Source organism: Lonchura striata, chromosome 4 (assembly GCF_050655825.1).
Source record: "Lonchura striata isolate lonStrDom1 chromosome 4, ASM5065582v1, whole genome shotgun sequence".
Taxonomy (NCBI): Eukaryota; Metazoa; Chordata; class Aves; order Passeriformes; family Estrildidae; genus Lonchura; species Lonchura striata.
Window position 1 is genome coordinate 39206318 of NC_140706.1, and position 27322 is coordinate 39233639.

At 37.3% G+C, this 27322-nt stretch overlaps 1 protein-coding gene across 6 annotated transcripts in view; it reads left to right on the plus strand.

The window, feature by feature from the left end:
- The window catches only part of MARCHF1 (membrane associated ring-CH-type finger 1), a 268268-nt gene that overhangs the window by 114060 nt on the left and 126886 nt on the right, over positions 1 to 27322 (plus strand). For all 6 annotated transcript variants that reach the window (XM_085578847.1, XM_085578849.1, XM_085578846.1 and 3 more), the window contains one exon: positions 5306 to 5384. The gene's annotated coding sequence lies outside the window, so the exon portion shown is untranslated. The remainder of the gene's footprint in view (positions 1 to 5305; positions 5385 to 27322) is intronic.

Sequence of the window (27322 nt, forward strand, 5' to 3'; positions counted from 1 at the left end):
GGGGAGAGAGAAGAAGAAGACAGCAGATAGAGAGGGTGTCAGGGTGTGTGTGTGCCTCTGCCTAAGCTGCTGAGCTAACCGCAGCAGAGAAGACAATCTTGTAGATAACTTGCAATAAACTGCCTTGAGACCAAACAACAAGAGCCTGCGGAGTTTTTCTTTGGAAGCACGGGTTGGAGGAGAGACTTTACCACCACACGGGACCCCAAACCAAGCTCGGGGTTCTCACAGTCTTAGATTATTTAAATGTAGTAGTCTTGAATATGAAGTTATCAAAACAATAAAATAAAAAAATAAATGCTTGAAGAGTGGGGCTTATTAATGGGTATTTATTTCATTCATGTGTTTTTTTTTTTTTTTCTTGAAGAAATCCTCCATCTATTATTTACTTAAATACTGCAGGAAAATATGCTGTTTGAAATTCAAGAGTAGATCAGTTAGAAGGGCTTTGACAGAAGACTGAGTCTATGTGATATTTGGTGTTGCCATGGGAAACTGCTTTGCAAGAACATTTGCAGAGCAGATGGACCAAGATAAATAAAACAGATACAGGTATTGAATAGAGATTGTTTAATGCTCTGTGAGAAAAATAGGAAAACAGGAACGTAAATCTATATAACAGTTCTTTGATTTGCCCTTTTTTAAATGGGTATGCTGTTTGATATGAGTAGTTCCACAGTGAAAGTTTCCTATAAATTTTGTTTTCAAGAAATCAAAGAAAATGCCAGGTTTATCTGCCACATCTTCTGTATATGCAAAATCTGTAGTGTCCTTACTTTGTCATAATCTGCTGCTGTTTTGGGCTAGTCTCTGAAGTTACATTTAAGTACACAAACAGTATGAAATGAAAAATCTTTGTATTTCAGATATTATAATTTTGTTAGCTTCAGATGCTCTTTACTACTGGCATCTCTTCTATAATCTTATAAATCAGCTTTTATCCTTGATTTAAGAATGAAAAGACTCATACTCTGTTTAAGAGCTAGAATGTATTTGTAATCATGTTTGATTACACACAAGTTTGTTTCCATAGTAACGTGAACACAAAAGATGCCCATGTGACTATGTACATATAACATGCCTTTGTATGAGTACCTGTGTGCAGAAATACACCGTATTTCTCTTTAACTTGTGTTCTTTGTTCTGCCTGGCAACAAATAAAATAGGCACATGCTGTTTACTTTTTATCTAAGGAAATAAGTCATTAGAAATTTTAAAATATAATTAATAGTAATTTCTTTTCAACAACCCAAATTCAAACTTGCAGAAAGAAAAAGCTTATGGAAAAATAAAAGCTTTATCTGATCCCTTGAAGATGTATGACTTCAACTGCTAAAGGATTTTTTTTTTCCCTCTAAGTAATATGTTGATTATAAAATATTTCTTCGGATTTTCTACAGTCTAATTGTGGTTCTGTTCTTCATGACTTATAAAACTTATTCCACTGGTTGATATCTCTACAGGAGTGGAACAATTCTTTGGGAGATGCTGTCATAAACCTATTAATGTTTACATAAGTGTTGGTGTTTTCCTTTAGTATAGAATGCCATGAAATTCTATTCCACTGAACACCATGCAGGTGATTCACATTTTTAGTGTGCATGTCAGCCAACTATTTTGAGTGGTCAGAGCAGTTTGTTGGCTTTTCAGTATACCATTCCATTATGAAAGGAAATACATTTGATGCATTGGTTATTAATACATTTTAAATATCAGATTTGAATACTAATCTGAAGTTCTGTGTTTATTTATGTTCTGCTTTCTCATGGGAAACTAGGAGCATTAGCAGCAGGAATTATTGGGGAAAATGTTTATCTTTCACAATGACAGAATCACAGAATTGTTAGGGTTGAAAATGACCTCTGGAGATCATCTGGTCCAACCCCCATGCCAAGGCAGAGTCAGCTAGAGCAGATAACACAAGAACACATCCAGCTGGGTTTTGAATATCTGCAGATCCAACTAATTGGATCAAAGCATCTGAATTTCTTCTGTTGCTTTTAATCTATGGTTTTAAAATCTTGCCATCAATATCCTGGAGCCCAAAAGACATGTTGACATCCATTAGGGTCAGAGTTTGCATATATTTCTAGCTATAACCTTTTTACACTAGCTAAAGCACAATAAAGTTGATTATACTTCTTTCCCCCCATGCATTGTGGAGAAGAAATTTCATGGGTGATTAATTTAACCTCTTTCCAATTTATTTTAAGCAGAGACCAGTTAAATAAATAATTTTCCAGAATCATAGAATTGTTGTGGTTGGAAGGGATTTCTGGATACTGTCTAGCCCTTTGGTCAGAGCAGGGTCACAGGGTCAGCTAGCACATATTGCCCAGGACTGTGCCCTGTAGGATTTTGGACGTTTGCAAGGATGGAGATGCATCTTGGGGAGCTTGGTTGACCACCCTCATAGGAAAAAAACATGTTTAAATGGGATCCCTTGTGTTTGATTTGTGCCTGTTTCCTCTTGTCCTTTCACTTGATACCACTGAGAATTTCTGCCTTCCTTATTCTACCACCGATCAAGTGGCAGAATAAGCATAGGACAGATCCCACTGAGCCTTCTCTTCTTGAGGTCCCCACCTCTCACAGCCTCTCCTCATACAAAACATGCTCCAATCCTTTACTCTTGCCTCCATGAACTTTAGCTGGCCTTGCTGCAGTAACTTTGTCTTTCTTGGGCCCAGTTCTGAGCCACCCACTACAGCATTCAGGGTGGCTCACCAGTGCTGAGCAGAGAGGAAGGATGGTCTCCCTCACTGTACGGGTGATGCTCTTGCGTGGGTTGCTGTGCAACTTCTGTGCTGTGAGGTCATGCTGCTGGCTCATGGCCGGCTTGTTGTTGTCCCTCAAGTCCTTTTCTGCCAACATGCATAGGATTATTCCTGCCAAGTGCAGCACTACACCTTTTCCCCGTATTGAACTTCATGAGCCTCTCAAGGTTTTTCTGAATGGCAGGAAAATCCTCTGTATCAGCTACTCTTAGCTTTTTAGTATTTCTATGCATTGTGTCTCAACTTGCAAGTTATTGATGAGTTGCTGAGCAGTACTGGCTTTTGTATTGACACTTGGTGTGTGCCTTTGATGACTAGCCTCTGGTGAACTTGGTGCTTCTAATTCACAACCTTTTTTGGCCAGAAGTTCAGTCACTTTTCTGTGTGCCTTACTCTCCATTCATCTCTTTTGTATTTCATCAGTTTTTCAGGGAGAAGAAAATGCAGGGCTGTGACAGAAACATTATTAAAGTCAAGATAAACAATGTTCAGTGTTCTGGCCTTGTCCACTGGGTCAGCCTGCTCATTGTGAAAGGCTATCAGGTTGGTCAGGCACAATTTCTCCTCCATGTATTCATGCTTGCCATGTCCAAATATGTTCTTATTCCTCCTCTGTTTGGCAATGGCTTTCAGGTTTATTTTCTCCATTCCTTTCCTAGGAGTTGAGGTGATGCTGGGACTGAATTTCTTGAAAGTAGAGGTGATATTTATTCTCTTCCAGTCTTCACAGATTCCTCCCTTCACCTTGATCTGTTATCCTTTTTGATCTTTCAGTGATTGAGTGCTCTCACAATGCCATCAGCCAACCCTCAATATGTGCAATGCATCTCATTATGGCCCATGGATCTGTGTGTGTCCAGTTTGTTTAAATGCTTCCTAACCTGTGCTCCTCCACTGAGAGGAAATCTGCCTTGCTCCAGGCTTTCCTATGGGTTTCAGGGACCTGTGATAGCTGAGGGATGGTTTTGTCAGTGAAGAGAGCATTCAGTGTATTGGCCTTCTGCATAACTTTTGTGACAAGTTTCCATCAGGAGATATCTTTTCATTCATATCTTGCGACGGAGAGACCATTGTTCATAGCCTTCCTTATGTTGCACAGCACCAGCAGAAACTTTAACTTTTCAAGTTTATATGAGCTATCTACCCATGTCTGTGATCCCAGTGAAGTTTAAATTCTCCAACTGCATGCAGACCTCTTAATTTGTCCTGTTTTCTCTGCTGTGTGCATTAGCAAACAGGCTATATGAAGAGGCACAAAAGCATGCTTTTTTCCCAGAAAAGATAGAATACCTTTACTATACTGCTGCCTGGAAGGCATTTCCCTATCTACATGTACACAGTTGGGGTGGGACCTCAACAAACCCTGGATTTTTGCTTACAAATTTCTTCCTGTTGACATTTCCCCGTACTCTCTGCTTGCCAGCCTGGTTCTTTACTTCCTCTCTTGATTGCTGGTCATGCTCTCCTACTCCTGTTATTCCTGGTTTGAATTCTCGTTACTGGGTTGGCCTGCCTGTTGGCAAAATGTTTTTATCCACCTATGTAGGCAGCATCTCTGCTAAACCATCCTCTGTTCTTGTAGAACATCCCATGATCATTTAAAATCTAAAAGCCCATAGCCCACACCAACTGCACAAAAAATTCTTATGGGATCTGTTGCTTCCTTTTTCACCCTTCTGCCTTTCTGGAAGGATTGAAGAGAAAACTGCCTGGGGTCTCCATGCATTTGACCCCATCCCCCACATAATCAGCAGCATAATCAGTGCTTGATGCTTTCTTCATTGCCTCTGGCATCATCTTCGGTGCTCATATGGAAGAGCAGCAGAGGGTCATAGTCTGCAGCAGCCTTTTGCAATGCCCTGACCCGAGTCTCCAGCAGGCTGCAAACCTCCCCAAGCAGCAGCTGTGGGATTCACTGCCCCCCAGGATGGAGCTTTCTGCTGCAAATACCCACCACAGCTGCGTGTGCACCTCCATTCTTTAACTGGCTCGAGTCCCTTGCAGGACTTGTACTTGCTATTCTTATGAGATAACTATTACAGTTAAGTGTTTTGTGTAATTTAGTCTTTGTTTTGTGAGCAAATATGTATAAAAAACATTGTTGGAGTGCTAATTACATGTTTTGGCTTTTTTTTGTTTTGTTTTGTTTTATTAAGCTTTGTATATTTGAATGTTATCCTGCTAATGCCATATGGGTTAGCTGGCTATGTGCAGGCATTGTACAAGTGTAATTAATAGAGGGAAGATCATGTATGACTTCCCTGTGCTAAGGAAGGTCAAGGACTAATCTCAAATCAGTCTGAGAGTCTACAGAAAGTTTAATGGATATCAATATCTGGTACAGGATTTGATAAAAATTATTTAAGACTACCTTTCAAGTCCAGAATTTTTTCTTTAGGTTATGCCTTTTGGAAGACATCAGCTTAAAAGGTTTTCCCAAACCTTGCTTCATAACCTGTTTTAAGGCAATGAAATAGATGCTATTTTAACACAGCAACTGGTTTCACATGTGTTTCTGTTTCTTCTAGGAAATGAACCCAGGAAGTAATGTGAAAGGTCACATGAAGCTCTGTCATAGCAGAAATTTTCTGAAAGATTGCTTTACCTGTAAGTTCTTCTTTTCTGTTGTTAAATATTAATTCATATCATACTGTGGTGGGAAAAAAAAAAACAACAACTTCATTTTGGCATTTTGACTTGCAGCTTAATTATGAAGGAAACCTTTCCAAGTGCATTATGTGGTAACATGTGCTGTTATTCACTCTCTGTATTGTAGTAAAGCCCAAACAAACATTTTTCCTCTAAGTAAATAACTAAATCTCACATTTTCCCTAAAACCTGTTAAGGTTTAGAATCCAACAAGCAAGATTTTCATGCTGTTTCATTACAGATTATACATCCACTGTGATGCATGCTAAGCTGCAATTACTTGTTTTTCAGAAATTATTTTAAAAGTAAAGGGTAAAAATTATTCAAACTTGTATGAGAGTGTGAAACTACTACTAAAAGCTCTTTGCAAAGATTTCATGTGCGGGTGCCTGCTGTGATTGAGACATCTTTGGGATTCAGAGTTATTAAATGATATGATAGTCCCCTTTACAGTTGTGTCACTTGTGGCAAAGAATTTTCTTCAAGCTAAAATGAACTAATTTAATTTTTTATATATCTCACAATAAAATCCACCTACGGATTTAAACTGTGGGTTTCATCTTGAGTCTAATTGTTGACATCAAAATACTTAAATTGGGAGATATGAACTTGGCCTCCTAGCAAAATTGCAAGAAGAATATTAAAAGATCCATTTTACACAAGAAACCAAAAACATTAGGCTTGATTTTGGCAGATTCACGTCAGTGGTGGTAGAGCTTAGAACAGAATACCTAAGTTCTTAGTCCCTGTCAAAAGATATAATTTGAAAATATGTAAATATGCCAAAAAAGTATACCCTGAAGGAGATTGGGAGTTTGCAAGCTACAATTTCAGCAATATGTTAATTTCTTCCCTTTTGGATGTAATTATCATAGTTGAACTACGCATCACCTAGATAGCAAGTTCTTGAAAATTATAAGGGGAAAAGCACTACTGGAAAATGTTGCAAAACTGATAGGAGGTGTTTAATTCTTTAAAAGTAATAATTTCAGATTTTTTTTGTTATCTAGCACTCTATTTTAAAGCAGCAGCAACACCTATATGTGGGTAGAATAGGTAGTTTAGTTTGACATAACATATTCAATCAAATAAGAACTTGTAAACACTGGCCCTCCACATTCCAAACTCCTTATGAAGTTTCAGAAAAATCTGATATTTATTTGGTTTTCTTCAAAATGTGCTTCTTTGTCTGAGTATTTCTTTACTACTCTGATGTAACTTGAGACAACTGTAAAGTACCTACCAATACAAGCAAATCTATTAGAAATTAAAGTCTTAATTCAAGTCGAAGCTGAATGTTATTGTCCTTATTATATAAATATTCACACAGTACTGGTGCAACTTTAGCAATTGTCCTGTGTTATCCTAAGTGCATTAAAATTACTCCAACATTGGAGTATTTATTTTGGTTTTGTCAAAGAATCCAGATGGGCTATTTCAGGACAATTCAAGGAGACTTTACAATTAGTCAAGGAAGAGAGAAGAAAAAGTGCTCCTCTGATAATGCTGTCTTAATAATTGAATTAGTCAGATGTTCAGTATTATTTGATAGGTTTAATTACTTAGCAATAGTCAGGTGGATTTCCAGTATCATAACAGTAGCCTTAAAAGAACACAAATGATAAGATAAAAGATTGAGGTAGAATAGACTAATTTATTTCAATTTTGTCTTCTCTTTTATTTAATTGCTCTTGTTATATTCTTTGTGTCTCCCTGAGAAATCCTGGTATTTTGTGTGCACATGTATATGTATGCATGTGGGTGGGTGTGTATCCATTAGAGATATTTATATTCAGTGAAGATAAGACAACAGTTGGGACAAAAGTACAGAAGTGACTTGGAAAAATCATAGGTGAGAACATGGAGAAAAGTCCCTGACAGGATGCAAACGCTGAGTGTTGTATTGCACACTGAGCAGTAAAGTACATTTGCAGCCTCCCAGATAACAAATGCATTGTTGGGAATCCTGCAAACATTCTGTTTTTAATAGTGTGTCTGCATTTGAGGAAAAAAATAGAAGAAAATTTTTTTTTTCCTCATCTAAAATATTTGAAACATTGTCTACTACTATATAGTTATAGACAATTCTGAAGTCTGTTTAAAGAGCTGGCAATATTCTATAATATTTCTTACTGTAGACTGCAATTGACTTTATAATTCACATACTCAACCATTGTATTGGTATAAACAGAAAAAAACAACATAGGGAGGAAAAGGATGTTGTTATTATAATAATGTTATGAGTACGAGTTGCTACAAGACAGAGAATGCTAGCATTTTTAACCATTGCATAGTTCCAACTTATTTGTCTTTTTGCTAAAAATAATTCCATACTGCTAATTTTTATATTGATTAGAAGCTTTTCTGTTATACATTTAATGAACTTGTGAGTATTCTGAATTAATCAGTGTTATAAAACTGGCTGTCATGATACATAGACAAACAGGATAACTCATTGAGATTTGTAGATTTTGGTGGCAATGAATTATGATCAGTTCTGTAATAGTTATATTTTTCTTCCCAAAGGAATTTCCATGTATTTCTATTAATATTAGCTGTCTAACAAATCATAGCATTGTAGAATAGTTTGGGTTGGAAGCGACCATAAAGATCATTTCATGAGAGCTTCCACTGGAGCAGGTTTCTCAGAGCCCCATCCAGCCTGGGCTTGAACACCTCCAGGGATGAGGCATCCACAACTTCCCTGTGCAGCCTGTTCCAGTGCCTTCCTAGCTCCAAATAAAGAATTTCTTCCTAACATCCAATCTAAATCTCCCCTCTTTTAGTTTAAAACTCCTTCCACTTGTCTTATAATTTTCCACTTGTGTAAAAAGTTACTCTCCCTCTCGTTTATAAGTTCCCTTTAAGTACTTAAAGGCTACAAGTAAGAAAATAAGGATCTTTTTCTACCTTTCCCCCCACCACAACTGGATTGTTCTGTGTTCAACTAGATACTATTAAAATAATATTTCAGTCCTGTGCTTACAAAAGATCAAAATTATACCCATCATAACATGTTCTGTGTAAAACAAGGAGTAGCACAAAGTCTACTGTTATATATTTATAGAAGAACAAGGAGTTCTGGATATGAACCAGAAGTTCTTAATATGCTAGCCATTCACCTTGACAGAAATTTAAGAGTAGAAATGTTCTCTTTACACAGTAAATTATTCCCATTTAGGAAAGGCATGTTTGCTGATGCACAGCAACAAGTGTTCCTAATTTTCTTTGAAAATCCCTTTCTGGATTTTCAAGAACTTAGCTTTTTCTCCTATTCATGCCCTCTGAAAAAATCCAAAATCTCTGGAGTATCTTCTCTTGATTCACAGCTACAGGGCTGGGTCAATTATTTGGAGATCTTGGTGAGAGTCCAGTGCAAGTGCATCAAAAGGAAAGACTTCAAAAAAAAAACCCCAGAAACAAACTACCAAAATCTGTAGTAAGAATTGAAGCGCTATCTATGGAAACTGGTGAACACTAACATAGACTTTTTTGCTGTAGAAAATTCCAATTCCCTAAGAGCACATTAATTTTCAAGAAGTGCCATGCACAGCTCTAATTAAGGTTTCATTGATCACCAGGGAGTGAATCTTCCACTGCTCTCCCCATGCCTGCTCTTGTCTTTCTGAACTGAACTTAGATTTGAACTTTAATATCAGGAATTACCTGGCATATGTTTCCATGTCAGCTTTTGTAAATATGTATAGAGAAATACAAGTTTTAATTGTGCATTTCTGCATACTGATCATAAATTTGTACAAACCTGAATTGCTGAGTAAGGAGAGTAGAATTATTGCAAAGGTCTTGCATGTTTTGCTTCATTACATGTTATGTAGATTTTGTTTTTAATAAGGGATATACTGAGGAATATAAATAGATATATCTGAACTGATGACAAGAAGAAATACAACAGCTGTCCCTGTTGTTCCTTGTTAATTTACTGTGTGAGGTGTAATTTCATGCTTTGTTAAAATCAGACCTATTAACTATGATTTGCTGAAGGTGAAATAAGGGGACAGGCTCCATGAAATTTCTTTGTTTTAAAAAATATGTGGTACCTAGTATTCACTGAAAGTAGTGGTCAGGAAAAGTGTCCTGTAAGTTCAATATGTTGACACAGTAAAGACCACTGATGAAACTAAACTAACATATTTTATTCTTTACCGTCAGTAAAATATTACTGTCAGTTAATATTTTCTCTAGGCATAAAATTCCTAAATCTCTGGTCACAATGCATGTGTAGATATCAAGATGGTGCTAGTTAACAAGTGCACAGACAGCATTCATAGTCCATTAGGCCTGGCTTCATTAGCTGCTGAATGTAAGGAAAGCTGGAGAATTCTGGAAGATGCCTTAAAAATTAAGAGTTTTATAGGTCCTCATGACCTAAGCAGTGCTAAAGTTGAAAAAGAGCTGATGGAAAAAAAGGACACAAACAAAAGAAAAAATATTGCAAAGAATTCTGAGGAGCAGAAGGTAAGATACTGTTTCAATTAATAAAAAAATAGAGGTCCATTGGGCGAGAATAAAGGGAATGATACAAGCAGTGAGTATCTCTGAACAATAATTGTTATTTTTGATTGATCTAAAGTTTTTCAAATTCAGTAGAAGAAACTTCTTAGTTTATTTTCAATGTTGTGAAAATACACATTAGTTCTATGTATTCTTATTAATATATCTCTGGTTAATTATGTGTAGGTTTAGAGAATGTATGGGCAAAATTATAAATGTTTTGATTCCATCATTTGGCACAGTGTGGGTGCAGTATATGCTTCCAAATAGTGCAACAAGATTTGGCTTCACAGCCTCTCTCAAGACTGAATTTGCATCTGTTCCTCTTGACTGTCTTGGCCATGCTGCAGCAGTAGCTTGGGAGGGAGGGAATGAGCATTGGTGTGTAGCCTGACATTTTTACTTCACCTGCTTCTTGCATTTATTGGATATTTCTCCACAGTTAGTCCTTTGACAGGAAAGGTTACCTGGGATTAGGAGTCAGTGAATTTTTTTTGTCTGTTTGCAAATAATTGTTCTGCAAAAAGTGTAATTATGAATCTTCAGAGGAAGATTCATAATGATACTAGAAAAAGTACAAAGAAAACTCTTTATGATCTAATTCAGACCATTTAACAAATACACCAGTTTTGGGTGAAGTGTGCTATTATTGTTTTAGCTTCCCAGGAGACAAAAGGTTCAACTCCAGTTCTGATAATTTACAGTGTGGAAGGATTGTGTTGTCATAGAGGTGCAAGGGGGGCATGAGGACCTCCAGACTGTCCAAACAAGCACACTTCTCTCTGGGGAGCTTCTTTGGACCCACTGAAAGCAGAACACTCCTGAGAAACCTCACATTGGTAGAGAAGCCACTTTCATTTTTTTCCTTCATGTTGCCTAGAAGTTGATGTGTCACTGAGTGTTGTCTCTCTCCTCTGAAGGCAGGTTTTAGGTGTTTGTCTGAGGAAATGTCATTCTACAGGGTTACTCTTGTTGTAGACTACTGATAGAGTTGGAAGGAATGTCGTGGTTGTGGCCTTCTTGTGCCTTCTTGTGCCTTCCACAGAGCTAAAGAGGAAAATTATTGATTAATGTAATGAACCAAAGATATCACTATTTTTATGGGCTGATTCATGTGAGAATGGTTTAAGGATTCACTGATTCCTGGGAAAAAATATCTAAGCTCTTGCCTCTAAACTTGAATAGGAGAGGCAAATTCATACTTCTGTAATTACTTTTATTTTTCTTGTTGTAGTCTATTTCAGGTAAACCTACACTGCATGAATCATAAGAAATTGCTAGCTAGAAAACAGTTAGAATGTCAAGAGGTGCTTTTGCTCCTCAATTAACTAGTTTAGCATTAATGTCAGGTCTGTGTAGCTGCAACACTGGGGTTGTTTTTATTTCCTTTTTTAAATTGTGTGCATTGTGGGAGCATTGACTTTCAGCTGTGCAATAATCTCTGATAGCTTGTTTGTGGTTTTAGATTTTGTATGACTTTTGTACCCCCCACTCTTCAAGATACCGTCTTTGTACAGCTCTTGGTTTGTGGCTGTGACTATTGGCAGAAGGTTTATTTAACAGAAAACAACCTGAAGAGTGACATCAAACAGACAGGAAAGCAGTAGGAATACTGATGTGTTTCTGCTTTTGTGATTAATCAGTCTATATTCTAACGGTAAGTAAACAAGCAAAACTTGTCTGCTTGTGCTATCTGCAGCTTCCTGTTGGCTAGGAGCTTATCAGTAGCTTTTGGGATTTTTTGGTTGAATAGCCCAGCAGTGTACATAGTTTGCATCATACAGAGCTAGGTAGAAGATCTTGAGAAAACAAGGGTTTTTTGCACTATTGCCACCTCTCATTACTAGCATTCCATAGGTGTTGCTGCAGTCCTTGGCCTTTCCATGTTCAATTGTCTTGTTATTAGCAGTAAAATTGGAAAAATAGTCCTGATAGGTGGTATTTTTAGTATTTAAATAGTTAAACCACATAGTTGTAACTGTAGTTACAGCTAGTATTTCTTGGCAGGTACACCCTGCAATCTGTCTCAGTCAGCTTGTTCTGAGGTTGGTGATGTGGCTGGACTAGAGGTGTGTGATTCCTTGTATGTGTGGGTTTCCTGCTGAGGCATCAGGCGCTGCACAGGTCAGAGAGGAATGATAGGTATTAGTGTTGTATTCATTTGGAAGATGCCATTCCTGAAATGTTTTGCAGGAATCATTTAAGAATTCCTGCAAAAGTAAAAACTTATTTTGTTTTGTTACTTGGTTGGGTAAAGTGTCCAGAAAGTTAATTCCTGAGGCTGTTAGCACTGACAGCACTAATTTTCTGTGTTGATTTCAGAGCATGAAATTTGTCCAGACATCTGACTTTGCAGAAGAGAGTTGTTGCTTTGGAGGGGAGACCGTACACACTTTATGTGGCTAAGGGTAGGATTGTGTATATACACTATTTCCCCACTGTAAATCCATTAGAGAAACAGGATAGCAACTGTTGGAGTCCAGGACATCCCTCTGGCTGCCCTGGCTGTCTGGAGACCCTGGCACGAGGCTCGAAGACCTTGGCATGGAGTAAAAAAAACACCTGTGGCTTCGATTTTAGCCCGTGGAAAAAACTGCCAACTTTGTATGAGGAATTACAAGCTACAAGGCTTTGAGTAATGTGATAGTTAACACAGGGTGAACAAGTAGAATTTTGGGGTTTTTAGAATGTGGTTCAGGGGGTACAAGATGGAGGGATTTGGGCGTGTCCTATCCGCCTTCTTCTTGTCCTCCATGCCTTCATGTGATGGTGACACTTTTCTATTGGTTTAAGGTAGAGGCAGACTGTCTAACATAGATGATAGCTATTGGCCCAATATTGTAAACATAATACACGTAGTTGGAGTATAAAATGTAAACACTGGCTGAGGTGGCACACAGAATGCCATGGCCTCCTTGCTAGATAGAGCTCAGCAGGTTGGAGAAAGAATGTTATAGATAAGGAAAAATAAACAACCTTGAGAAGCTGATCCTATGCATTTCAGACTCCTTCTTTGGCTGCATGGGCTGGGAAACAAGGACTTCTACAGTCTTGGGATCATGCTGACACTGCAGACCCTGAGAAGCAACAGCTTCCATTTTGAAATAAACTTGGCTTTCATATTGAAATGATCTGTTGAAGAGGTGGGAGTAGTGTTAAAGAAGATTAATTATCTGTAATGACTCCCTTTGTCTCAATCAACAGCAGGCAGGAAGATCCTGGAGTGACCCTGGCAGCCTCGGTTTCCTAGGTGCTCCCATCAGGAGTGTCTTCTGGTTCCACCAGCTCAGTAACAGGCTGGCTTCCATGTGCTCACAGGTGAACAGCCAAGCCTTCTCCTGTGGTGGAGAAGGAGCCCAGCTATGGCACTGAGGAGGGGCTGTGGAGGCTCTGCCCTCGCATGTACTGCCTTGGCAGTGCTGGTGTGTCAGACTGGAGCTGTCTTTGTGTGAGCTGATAGAATGAAGACATTTCCCGAGAGCTGACAAAGTGTAACTGCACTGCTCACAAAGAGAGATTGAAAGCTGATGTTCAGTTCTTGGGAAAGCAAAATCACAGCAATTCTTTTCTGACCATAGACTGAGATTTTTTGTTGTGGAAGAGATTGAACGTCTTTTATTTTAAATTACATTGCTTTTTTGTTCCACCCCTAAGTAAATCACACTGTATTTTCATGGAGCTAAATATACAAAATAGAGAAGACCTATGCATAAGCAGAAGTATGAGACAAAAATATATAAAAAGAAGCCATTATTTTTTTTCCAGGAGATTTCTCTGAATTGTAATGTTTTTAATAGTCCACATAAATAAATTTTCAAAGATGCCACCATTAATAAGAATTTTGTTATATTTGAGAAATGCATTTAAGTACAGCTATGCTATTAGTACAAGTATTGTTATTAAGTGGAATGATGGGATGTTGAACACTCTGAAGCAGGAAAATGTGAATTCATCTGGAGATATGTATTCTTAACCAATAACAACTAAAAATTCTCTTATTAGCTCTTTTAAATCTCATCTGAGACCTAAATTTGGATTTTGCTAATATATACTAGAAACAATTCTATCAACAAAGCATCTAAATATCTTCTGATTCTCAATGTAGTTGATTTTAACTACAACCTGTAACTGAATTATTTAGGTTGATTTTATGCTATAAGAATGCCAACCTTTTACAATTTATGAAATTTATTCCTTAAAATTTCATTTAACAGGCTCTTGCTTCCTGTTTCTGACCTACCTCTGTGCATCTTCCATTACTTTATTCACTTTTGTTCTTCATCATTCATCTCTACCAGTTGCATGACCTGTCCTCTTCATCAATATTTCTGCAGGTGGAAATTTTGTAGATTTCATACTATTTAAGTGAATCTGATGGGGTGGGAGTGTCACAGTGAATGTTTATGACCTTGCAGCAATGTTAAGCTGCACCTATATAAGCTTATCCACTTACTTGATGTTAGAATAAGTCATAGCAATAGTCTCCTTTCTTTGTTGCAAGAAAAGTACCCCAATACCCATGCTTAGATATTTTCAGAGTTGTGATCTCTGAATAATTTGAAAGGTGGTATTATAATTTGACCAGATGGTATTTACAGACATAAGTTGGGCACTGTTGTTATTGCCAGGAGTGTGAGGTAGGAAGGATTGCAATGATTCTTTGAAATCAGAGATTTTTTATTCTTTCTGTTGTTTTTAACAAGTGAAATTTTATGTTAATATAGCCTGAAAGTTCTAATTTTATTTAGACTGGGTTTCTAATTTTCTAGACATGGCACACATATAAAGAAATATTTTTCTCCTGTAGGAGTGCCTAATGTCTAAATGTACAAGAAACATGTGGGTTGAAAATAGAGTTTTACAGTAGTGGCTTTTTCTTCAAGTATAGTTTAGTTCTGTCCTTTATCCCGTATTTTCTGGTTGAGAGAAAGTTGCTTGTCAAGAAGCTTACAAGGAAAGTCACTTAAAACAAACAAACAAAAACAAACAAAAAAGAGTTTTGGTTAAATGAAGAAATTGCACCCATAGCTGAGCAGACAGCATGGAAGGCAGGTGCTCCTACGTGCGTCATGCTCGTAGTCATCCTCTGCCTTGAGTAAACTGAGCTGTGCAATTCAGAGAAGGGCAGCTCTCAGCTTTTTGTTACTCATGTGCTGCCAGGGACTTGTGCTCAGGCAACAGTGGGAAATTTCAATGCTTTTCTAAAGCAAACAGTTCCAAAAATTGCAACTGTAGGGCACTTGATCTAAAAACGGATTTATACCTGCTATTAATTGGATCCAGGGTGGGCTGCACAGTGTGCAGCAGTGAGGGAAAATTTTGCCTTTGCGTCACAAATGCAATGAAACTCTTGACCCAGTGCCACTAATAGCTGTGGCTTAGTTGACACAATCTTTTTTAAGCTAGTGGAACTGCAACAGCTCAGGGCTGTGGGAAGCATTTCATTCTTAGCTGAGTAATAGGAGAGAATAAAACTGCTTCATTCATTGCTTTGTGTCTTACAGACACCAGCTTTTTAGTCTTTCTGGTAAATGCATGTTACAGTATTGTTATTATAGGTCTTATTCTGTTTTGTGTCACTTCAGTTTTACTTACTGCCAGTGAGGGGTCATTTTTAACTGCATTTTCTATCTGAAATGAGAATTTTGGTGAGATAAGAAAGCTCTGGGTTTTCGATTAAGTTGGTTTAAGTTTACTACTTAAGCTGGAAAAGTCCAGTGGGATGAGATTTAGGTGATAAAATACCTTGTCAGGCAGCTGAAGAATATTGGAGGGAGGGAGCAAGAGCCAAGTAGGAGGAAATTCTACAATCTATGTATGAGATAGAACATTATTATAAGTAAATGTTTCTTAAAATACTAGAATCTACAAAGTGTGTATCAATGGATAATGTTAGGAAAAAGTGCCTCAATAGTTTCTGTGAATATTTTAAGGTGTAGACTTTTTTTCAGTGTGCTTTGAGACTTCTGGGAAACATGGAAATGTTATCTTTGCAAGCTTTCCTAAAGGAATTTTTGAAATCTCCCCCCAAAAATGTTTGGCTGAAATGGAGATTTTGCTAACTTCAGAAAATACTCAGTTTCTGATCCAAAAGTATTTTGTGTTTCTAGATTTCTCTTACTTTAATCCGAACCAGTTCATTGAAGCATGTCATGAAGCATATTTGCTATCTAGTGTGCCTTTTTCCTGGTAAGACTCATATTTCACTAAATTCTCTCTGAAGAAAACAAAGGACAAATCAAGAAAAATTTCCAAATATATTCAGTGTAGATTAAATTCATCACTAGAGTGAAAAGGATAGCTTTTTAATGTGATCACAGCAGGTTTTCTGGCTGTGATTTCGCTCGTGTGTTTAATGGTTGCTTTTAAATCCCAGAAGCAGATAGGTGGGAGTGGTTTCACATCTTGGAGGTGTTATAGTGTAATTCTAACTTTCAGATCTGGGATATCTGTGCTGCTCAGAGAATGGGAGATGAAGACTCTTACTTCCATAAACTTGAGCTTTATAAAATTGTGTTTTCCTTTGCAGAGTATAAATGGTCTGGGAACTGTTGCTAGTGTTTGGAAGTCACTCCTAGAGAGTCTTAAACTGTTATGCTATAAAAACATGAGTGACAATTGATAATGTAATGGTACTCGGTCAAGTACTCAACAGGTCAAAGTAAACTTTTAATCAGTATGTGATGTGAAGAAACTGCATATGTTTATAGCACAAGGGGGATGGGTAGTAAATCTTATTTCAGTCCTGAAAATGAATTTATTAGCTGTTTTTAATCAGGAGATTGACAGATCTTGACCCTTTGTTCATTTAGGCTCTTAATAACCACTTCTGACTCTTTTAAAAACATGCAGTTTTTCAGTGAGAAAAACAAGAAAATCTTACTTGTATCTGAAAATATTCCTGGAAAAGATGACTTCAGAAAGTGTACTAGAGAGCAATTGTAACTTCTTTCCCTGATTGTTTTTGATTGCTATGGGCAAATGATGAAAAATCACGCTCAGTGAAGGTGAAATAGCTGTGTGGAGGAGGTGGGCACTCTGAAGTGCTTAGTGGAACTTTAAAAAACTGTAACTGGTATAGGATCATCTTAGGCTGGATTTTCTTCCAGTGATTAAGTAGGAGTGTGATTACAGAACAAGTGCTTTTCACAATATCCTCACATTGCTCGGGGGTTAACTCCATAAAGTACTACTTTTATGTGGTATTGGTGAAAATTCAGTTTTTCATTGAAGTCTGAAAGAAGAGATAAATGAAATAGCACATTACATTTAATTTTATCTTCCAAAGCAAAGCATGCAGGCAAAGGTAAGATAGAAGTATGATCAAATTAATCTTACAGTGTTTAGACAGTTGGTAATGGGGGTAACACAAATATATAATTAAATCTGTGGAAGAAGTGTGTTGATTTGGAAGGAATATTTAAGATCTATATTCTTCAGAAATACATAGGGAGAGTTGCAATGATAAGTCTGGGAGTTTATGTTGGAGGGTGCTTTTCCTTTAGGAAATAATTTTGTCTTTTTCCTACTGCATGTGCCCTGCTGAATTACCACTGTTAGATGCTAAGCTCCATGGAAAAGTAACAGCCAAAATAACCTCCTGCCAGACTCTTGATTCCTCGGTCAGTAAGCAACACACAAAAATCAATAAGTTTTATTTCAGTATTGCTTTTCAAAAAATATTCACAACTTTGAAAGTAATCAGGGGATCCTTCAGAACAGGAACTCAAGGGATTTGTTTTCTGAACTGCTACAATTTAAAATGAGAAAGCTGTATTGTGATAATAAACTCCTAAGTTGGTATGGCAGTGTCCATAAAAGTGTAATAATTGATTGCAGAAGTACGTAAGCATCATAATGCCAAACTCTATTTGTTTAGAAATTAATATCTTTGAACTAGTTATGTGATTCTGCTTTTGGTATACTTTTACAATTTTAAGATTAAATTACAAAATTAATCCCATTTTTTTTGTCTTGCAGTTTAATGTAGTTTGTCTTGTAGTTTAATTCTTATCTGGATAAAACAAAGACGGATGAAGAAGTCTTGTGCTTGTTTAGAAGAATGCTGTATCACAGATTCCTAAACTTAATTATCTTCGTTTAATCTGAAATACAGTCCATGTTTGTTAAAGAAATAACTTTTTTCTGATTTCATTATCTTCTCAGGCATGTAGAATTTCAGCCAGGGATTGTGCTTTGTTTTGAACTCAGTGACCCCTGTAAAAATGTTTAATTAACTTTTGCCAGTGTCAATATAGTTCTATTATACTCATCAGGCTAGATGAGCTCCCTCTGGTGGCTCATTTACATGGATGTTCTGTTCTTAATGTCTGTTTATTCGGGCAAACAAGGCTGCTGACCCCAGGTATCAGTCGGACATCAGTTCCTTCTGGGCTTACACTTTAATTGAAAAACATCAATAATTTCCTTACAGAATGAAACAAAAGCACTTAAATGTGCAGGAGGTTCAAGTTGTTAGCAAAATACAGAGCTACTGAGTAACAAAATAAGCAAATACAACCAAATTACTTCCTTCTAATTCAAAATCACACAATAGGTGAATGGCAGTAATTTAGCAGTGTCACCCACTTACAATAGTGCTTATTCTTAAACTTAGGAGATATTTGGGTATTAAAGCAAAATATTGGGCTTTGACCATGAAATTGTGAAGTTTAGCATGAGCAAAAGAGCAAGTAGGGTAGAAAGTAAGATCACAAACATGGGCTTCAGGAGAGAAAATTTTGTCCTCTTAAGGGATATTCTTGGAAGAACCCCATGGGAACAGGCCCTGCGGGAAAGAGGAGTCCAGCAGAGTTGGTTGATATTCAAAGGTCGCTTCCTCTAGGCTCAAGAATGATGCATCCCAATGAGCAAATTTGGGCATAGGCAGCGAGAGATCTGTATGGATAAAGAACTCCTGTTACTCAACTCATTGAGTTTAGGCTTGAGCCTAAGCAGGGAACACACAAGCGATGGAAGCAGAATGGTCAGGCTGCTTGAATGAATATAGAGAGATTGTCAAAGCAGAAATGAGACAAGGTCAAGGCCCATTTGAAATTAAATCTGGCTGAGGATGTTAGGGAAAGCAAAAAGGACTTCTTCAAATACATTAATAATAAAAGGAAAAGTAAGGCTAATGTGGGCCTGTTACTAAATGGATGGGGGACCCTGGTAACAGAGGGCACAGAGAAGGCTGAGTTACAGAATGCCACCTTTCCAGGGGCCTTCACTGGCAAGACCAGCCCTCTAGAATCTCCGACTCAGGAGACCAGGATGAAGTCATGTTGTAAGAAGGATTTTCCCTTAGTCAAGGAGGATTGGGTTAGAGAACACCGAGTGGTGAAGCCTTGACATCCACAAGTCCATAGGCCCTGATGGTATGCATCTGTGAGTGCTGAGAGAGATGGACAGCATCACTAGACTGCTCTTGATTGTCTTTGAATGGTCTTGCTGATGAGGAAAGGTGCCTGAGGACTAGAAGGAAACAAATGTCGCCCCAGGCTTCCAAGAGGGCAAGAAAGGGGATCCAAGGAACTACTGGCCAGCCAGCCCCATCTCAGACTCTGATGACGTGATGGAACAACTCATCCTGAGGGCCATCTCCACCCACATGGAGGACAAGGACTGTCAGGAGTAGTCAGCATGGATTCACTACAGGTAAATCAGTAAAGATGGTGAAGGGACTGAAGCATTTATCTTGTAAGAATAAGCTGATGGAACTGGCCTGTTCAGCCTCAAAAAGAGACAGCTGAGATGGGACCTCATCAATGTCTGTCAGTATCTGAAGGGTGGTTGCCAAGAGAGTGCAGCCAGGCTCTATGTAGTGGTGCTGAACCATAGGACAAGAGGCAATGGGCAGAAACTTATGCACAGACAGTTCCATCTGAACACGAGGAAGAACTTCTTTACTGTGTGAGTGACCAGAGGTGGTGTAGAGTCTCCCTCACTTGAAGATACTCATGTTGATGAGCTGCCTGAGCAGAGAAGTTGGACCAGATGACCCACTGCGGTCCCTTCCAACCTTCCTATTCTGTGATACTATAAAGAAAATGATTCAAGAATGTGAAATCTGTGGTTTTAAAGTGGGTTAATCCTATAGATGAACTATGAGTTAGAAATGAATCTTGGTATAAGAAGTCATTTAAGCTATTTCATAGCATTAAAGAGAAGCATAATCTCACTTTTTATAGTTTCCTTAAAATTAAGAAGCCAGGGGAATTTCTGGGTCAAAAACACCAGCAAGTTTAAAATGAATTTTCCACCTCTGTAATGTTAGTTTCTACAGATACTTTCTAATTTCATGCTTTTGTAATTTAATGACATCCTTATCATGCTGGCATTGAGACTTCCTCTCTGAAGCAGTGAGGGAAGTTTTGAAGCCAGACAAGGTACAAATTGGACATAAGGTCAAATATGTGTTCAGTATAGAATGTTTAAAAATTAAGTTATTGTCAGTAAAGCAGGTTACAGAATAAAATACTCAAATAAGAGAAATTATAGTTTTTGAAATGTAAGTATTTAGACATAGATAAAATTTTGCATGGAGAAGGAGAAAGGGGTCACAGCAGACGAGATTAGAAGAGAAATAGCAGTGTTTATAAGGAGATCAGGTAGCCATGTGAAATAAAGGGAGAAAATAGAGTATAATCAATGATAGACACCTGTAGGAAGTTGAGAAGAAATATCTTTAAAAAAGTGGTTTTAGTGAATATTATTTGTGTGTTTAAATTATGTCTTATTTTTTTATGTTCCTTAAACATTCTAGCAGCTGAGATTCACAAAACAAATAATGCTTATCAAGCATGGAAAATCTCGAAATTGAAAGTCTGTAAACTTTAAATATTCACACAAATGGACTTTTTATTTTTTGATCACAAATTGTTCATCTGTATTTTTTCTTCATCAAATAACAATTGAGAACACAGTTCATAGCATAATACTGTGTACTGGAATATCTGCATCAATCATGGTCTTCGAGTATAATTATATGTGACTAGTAACAGAAGCAGGTGGGTTAGCAAATAATTTTCCTACTGTGTTCAAGTTCAGGATCTCTTTGATGGTGATCAGACGATGAGGAAAAAAAAAAAGTCTAGTATTTGAGGAAATTACTGGTGTACTTTGTTCAGGACTAAGAAGAATTGGAAATAACTTAGTTGGTGCATCCTGGGACAATGTTTATGTTTTTGCTGATGACAACTAGCATTTTCTGGACATCCTTTCATAAAGGAATATGCTGATCCAGACTGATCCTTAAATCAGTTTGAGCTCCTGGCTTCTGCCCAATTTATTTTTTCTAGTCTCCCAGTGCTGTAACTAGGTTGCTTGTACTATTGAACCTCATCCTGTTTCTCCTGCTCTCCTCTAGAAGGTTGTCCAGGTCTCCCAGGATTGTGCCTCCATCCTCCTGTGTTGACTGACAGCTTTGAAAGCTGGCCAAGAACTTGAGTCCGTTCTTAACAAGCAATGCTGGAACTCTTTAAGATTAATCTATTCAGCTTTGCAGCATTTAACCCAAAACTGAGCAGGTGGATTCCACTGCTTGCTAAATTTTGATGCTTCTGTCATAAAGACTGTCAACTGCTTTATGTTAGAGAGCTGTTTAAATACCTTCTTCCTGTATGTCATTTAGAAGTGGGAAATAATCCTTTGTGTGGCCATGTTTTTATTTACCTTTTTCTCTGAAGAGGCACATGGACAGCACCATTTAAATTTTGTGTGCTGGTGGAAATGAGCAGCTAGGCAGCATGGCGTGCAGATTACTTCCACCACTACAAATGCAGGAACATAATTTTGTATATTATAAATAGATATAAAAATATATATTGCTATTAAATTATACTGGCTTTATGTTGTGGAAGGTCTGCAACATTTGTAAGCAGAGGGGTGCCTGAGAGTTCATTATGAAGGTAAATGTTCTTCACACCCAAACTACAGAGGTAATAGGACCTCCTGGTACATATGGGCATACACACAAGATGGATATTGTAAATTAGAATAAACATAGTAGAAGTCCTGTCTGTGTAGTGAGCAGCTAAGTGTCACTCTAGCATAAATAATTTCTTCAATGGACACTTTAACAGCATCATTTCAGTTCTTTTTTAGTGTAAATTGGTTAAATACAGTCTGCCCATTCTGCCTAAAAGTTGGTAATTTACTTTTTCTGATTGTTTTTATAAGTTCTAGTTACATTTAAACAAAAATTGTAAATGAGCTGTTCATGTTACTGGCAGTTTTTAGAACTTTACAAGTCTTCCCTTGTTCCCTATTTCAAGGAGACGCTCTAGTGTGATGAGGAAATAGAATGCTTGGTTTAACTTAACTAAAGTAAGTTTAATGCAAACACTACACTGCAGGCATCCGTGAAGGTCTTTGTGTTTGGCAGTGAAAATCAGTTGGTTTTAATTCTCTTTGCTGGGAGATAACAAAGATAATTGGTTTTAATAGCTGGGAGCAACATTTTATCTGATTTATCACCATTCTGTCGTTTCATATCTCACCTTCATCAACCTAAGTTTTGGCTGGGTAAACTTTTATTTGAGGTACCAGTCATATTTTAATTCAGTCTCAACTATTACTTTATGATTTTTAACTTGTCTTTTGACTTGTACCATTCTGTGACCTTAGATTTTCCGATGATCTAGAAATGTTCTAAGATGTTCTACTTGGGTAATATATTTGCACAGAATATAAAAGTGGCAAATTGATTCCTCTGTGCTTGCACTGACTTGTGTTAGTTTCTCAGTGGAGGGGAAGATTACCTGTGCTTAGTGATGCTGTTGATGAAATGATGTGTAATAACATACACTATCCTATGAATGGCAATGTAGAAAAATATCTGGACATTAGTTTGAAATTTTCAGTTTATTGCTTCCTTAATACCTTTAATACACCTCTATTGCTCTAATGCACCATATTACATTACGTGGTACTTCTCAGCAGTTCAGTCAATTGCAAAGCTGAAGGAAGCAAGGAAAAAAGCTGTCAAAACTTCCCTGAGGATCTAATAACATGATGGCTTCATTCAAGTCTACACCAACTTCATCTGGCATTTAAAAAGCAGCTTCTAATATATTTCACACTCATTCATTCTTATTTGTGAAGAATGCAATTTCTATCAAGTTTTTAAAATAACTTTTAAATTTTGTTTTTGCTAAGGACTTACTTGAACATGAGTTCTGCTGAAAACTTGCATTCCTGATGCTCCTCCATGTGAAGCCAGCCCACAGTGCAGCACAGTATTTAGGACATATTCAGATAGCAGAGAAAAACCCATTTCCCATTCCCATCTGGAATATACTGCTTTGAAATACTTGTGCTTGGCTAAAGATGTTTTTCATGTTTGCCCTAATTCCATGATTAACTTTGTGCTCGTGTAGGGTTAAGGCCTGGGAGAGAATCTAAAGGAATTTTTCATTTATCTGAAAACTTTAATTGGTTCTAGTGTCAGCTTCAGGATGCTATGGAAACCCAAGGGATTGGTTTACAACAGTCCTGTTTGGTCTGCATTAGACGAATGCTAGTTGCACTTTTAATTTGAGTGTTAGAAGCTTCTTCTAGGTAAAGTGACTGTACTCATGCCAGTTGATTACCTACTAGTATCCATCTGCTTCCACAGCTGCTGTAGAGTTCAGACTTTTGTCTCTGTACCCAAGTTGTGATTACAAGAGAAGCAATCCCTGGTGGTAAAGGGAACATAGCATGCACAGTGCTTGTAACTGCTCTTTTTAAGTTTTTGGGAAAGTGAAAGTCATTCCTAAATCTCAGGACTATAGACTATATGTCTATGCCTTTTTGCATGTTGAGTATTTGTAGCTAATGTGTCTTTGTGACAAATAATTGTGGAGTCCAAACAACCAACTTGTATTTTATGTCCACAATGATTTTTTTTAACTTCAATATAGCTTTTTGCTGAAAGATCATATAAAAGCTGCAGTGCTTCTTATCTAAGGATGATTTTGTGTGAGTAAAAAAGAGCTAGAATTTCCTGGTTTTGATAGTGTTAGGTAAAATTATGTTTTTTTCAATTCAAGAGTCTTGTACAAATTTTTCTGTTAGTGATGGCTGGGCTATTATATAAAAGCAGAGCTATTGTATGTAAGCTGCCAGTGAACTACCAGTACACTAGTACATTGTTTCCTTGCAATTGTGTTACAAAAGTTTTGTATTGCTGTCTTTCATTCTCTCATTGGCACTTGCATCACTATGGTTGAACCATTAACCATAGCTGACCAGATTGTCTTCATAGTTTCTGTAAATGGGTATGCTGAGAAGGTGATGTGCTCTAAAAACAAAGAGTGTGTGTGCATAGGGTTATAATTCTGATCCTTTTTGCTCCCAGATTCTTATGGAAGTGCCTCTAGGGATGTTTTGTGGAAGGAATGTCTGTGTGTCCTGAGTGTGAGAGAGGATGCTATACCCTTGGAGCCATGTGTGGAGGGAATAGATGAAAAGATTTCATATGTTGCAGGTGAAAGCAGAAACAAAGGGTAGTCCACAGCTAGGGAACAGACCTACATTGTGAGACACCAGGAAATTATTCCTTTTGTCTCAGTTTCCTTCATGGTCACCAAGATCTGATTGGTACTCTTAAAGTATGTACCAAGGGGAAGGTGTTGGGTGACTGAAAATAAAGTTGGATTCTTTGGCTTATCTGAGACGGGATTATAGTAGGGTTTTGAGCAATAAGCAAGAGAAGGGAGGGGTGGTACTTCTCTTTTCTGTACTTACTTGGAAGGACTGTGAATTATATTAATGTAAATCAATTACTAATGAACACCCAACACATACTCCTTTTTTTGGCCAATGTAATTTTCACCTGCTCCAGTTCTCTTTTGTTTTTGTTATCCTCCTGAGATTGAAACACTATCATGCTGCTTTGCACAGCAGCTTCATACTTCACCGAGCAGCTATCACACTGTCCTTCACATGGGGCATGGCTCTGAAATGGCGACTCTTTGGGTGGTACATTTGCCAAAATTAGTGTTCTTTAAATAGGACACCACAGCCTGTTTGCCATGGAGGATGAGTGAAAGTGAATATATTTTCTAATAAGGAGGGTTGTGTGTGTATATATATAAAATCACTTTGCTTACAACTTAGGGACTCTGGGAGCTAAAAACACGTTGTAAATTGAAATCAGTAGTTTTGTTGTTTCTTTAAGATGTGCTCTGGTGTTCTGAGATCATAGTTGTATTAACATCTGTGCAAAAGTTTTTTGTTTTATAATTCTACCATAGTAAACTTGAAAAAGCAAAGATGGAAAACTAAACTTAATTCTAATGAAAAATGATGCCTACCACACCTCTGCCACTGACTTTTACAATATGCATTTGTATATGCCCTGTACTTTCTAACAGCTTCCTTATCATGGAGCAGTGGTGATCTCTATTTCTGGGTGTAGCAGCATGAGCCTTGGTTGTTATGCCACTTGTTTTAGCACTTAGGCTGAGAAGAGCCATATTCAGCATGTGTATAGGGAAGACAATTGCACATGAATTTGAAGTCTCCAATGGTGAAGAAATGTAATTAGTGAAATAGTTAAGCAGAATGCAAGTATAGACCTACCTAATATTAAAAATACAGCCCTTGTTTGGAACTAGGGGGTTTTGTTATTACATATTGATGTTACAGGTTCACTGTGGGGGAAAAAAGGGGCCTAGCATCATTTTAGAAAGAACTAAGTACATCACACCCTGTAAGGTCTTTATTCTGGCTAAAACAGACATAGATGAGATTAAAGTGCTTACTGGTTAACCCAGAAATCTCTGATTTAAATCTCAAGTTCATATGATTTCTAATGCAGAATTATTGGCAGAGTATCAAAGGCAGGTTGACTTTTTAAAGCTTTACTAGACATGAAAGCACATTTACAGGAAGGTTCCATTTTAATGCCACTAACCCTCTAGTCTTCTGTCAATATTTTTATCAAAGAGGTGAGGGATTATCATGACAAAGCAGAGTCAGGTTTAGCAATTCTTAATCTGGTTGTACCTCAGAGGAAGGAAAAGATTTTTTCTGTAGCTTTAAATAATTCTATTGAACTAAAAAGGAATTTCCTTATAATAAAGTTTAAGTTGAAAGTTAAACTTTACTAGCCTTGTATATAACATTTCCTATCTTTGAATATTTCTGAAATAAATTTTTGATTTACCACTGCCTTGGTAGAGCTGGAGCTTGTAGTTTTTTCCTTTATTTATATAAAAAATCTCCCTGTGTACATTGGAAATTATTTAAACTTACAGTCAAACTGATTTTGGAATACTGGAAATTAAAAGTGGAATTAGCATGTTAAACATAACTAAAAATATGTAAAAGGAACTGTGTAAATGGCAATAAACTTTAATTTTATTCTTTGTAAATCTGTTAAGTAACTATAAATAGAATATATATGTTATAAATCTATAAATATAAAGATGTGCACATATTTGCAGCATCTCTAAACTCCTAGCATAGATTATGTTTCTTTGCTAATGCATTTATAAACTCTTCTCTTACAGCAGGTCAATATACCTTAGTTTAAATCAGTGATGTAAAATCAGGATGGCAACCTGAACCAGATCTCAATTTATCTCAGGCTAGTCCTTTGTAAGCTCTATTAACTCAGACTGAGAAATAGTAACTAAAGTAGTGGAGTAGTGAATCAACAGTATTTTAAATCCTCCCCACTGGCTTTGTAAGAGAACCCAGGCTGTTTATAATGCTATTATTTCTTGTCAGAATTCTAAGTGCCACTCTGTACAGCTGGAAATAAAGATGATGTATTTCAGGGCTTGGGTAATATATTTTTTCCCTTTAATTGACAGCATATTAAAACATTTTTGGTGCCTGGTGGGGGATTTATTTTTCTTTCATTCCTGCATTATTTATACAGAATAATTTATACAGCTAAGAATTTGACTTCTAATTTAATAATTTCTTTACTATTTTAAATCAAAATCAGTTTTCCTGGCATCCCTAATACTTATCAAGAATAATAATTTTTTTAGAGAAGTAGGTAGGAGTTTCCTTTCTTCATATCCATTTTTGTAATACAGCGCCTGGGATTTTCTTCTATTATTTTGCACTTTAAGGGGTGGGGAAATGCTGAAACAGTTTTCCTGAGTGTTTTGCTCCACGGTGACTGAGAGCACTGAAGCTGTTGGGGTGGAGAAGCTCACGTAAGTGACATTGTCGGGGTGCGTGTGCCTGTAAAGGCACGTGTGTGTCTGCTTCTGGCTCATCCTGCTGAGCTGGCTTCTGGGCAAGTTCGGGAAAAGACGAGCGCAGCAAAGAGTTAACATTTTACTATCAATCTCAGAAAGGCACATTTGCAATCCCTCCCAGTCTTGTCTTTCTTTTTACACCTCGCTTGCTCACCGCTACTCCTCACTTCAAGGCAGATC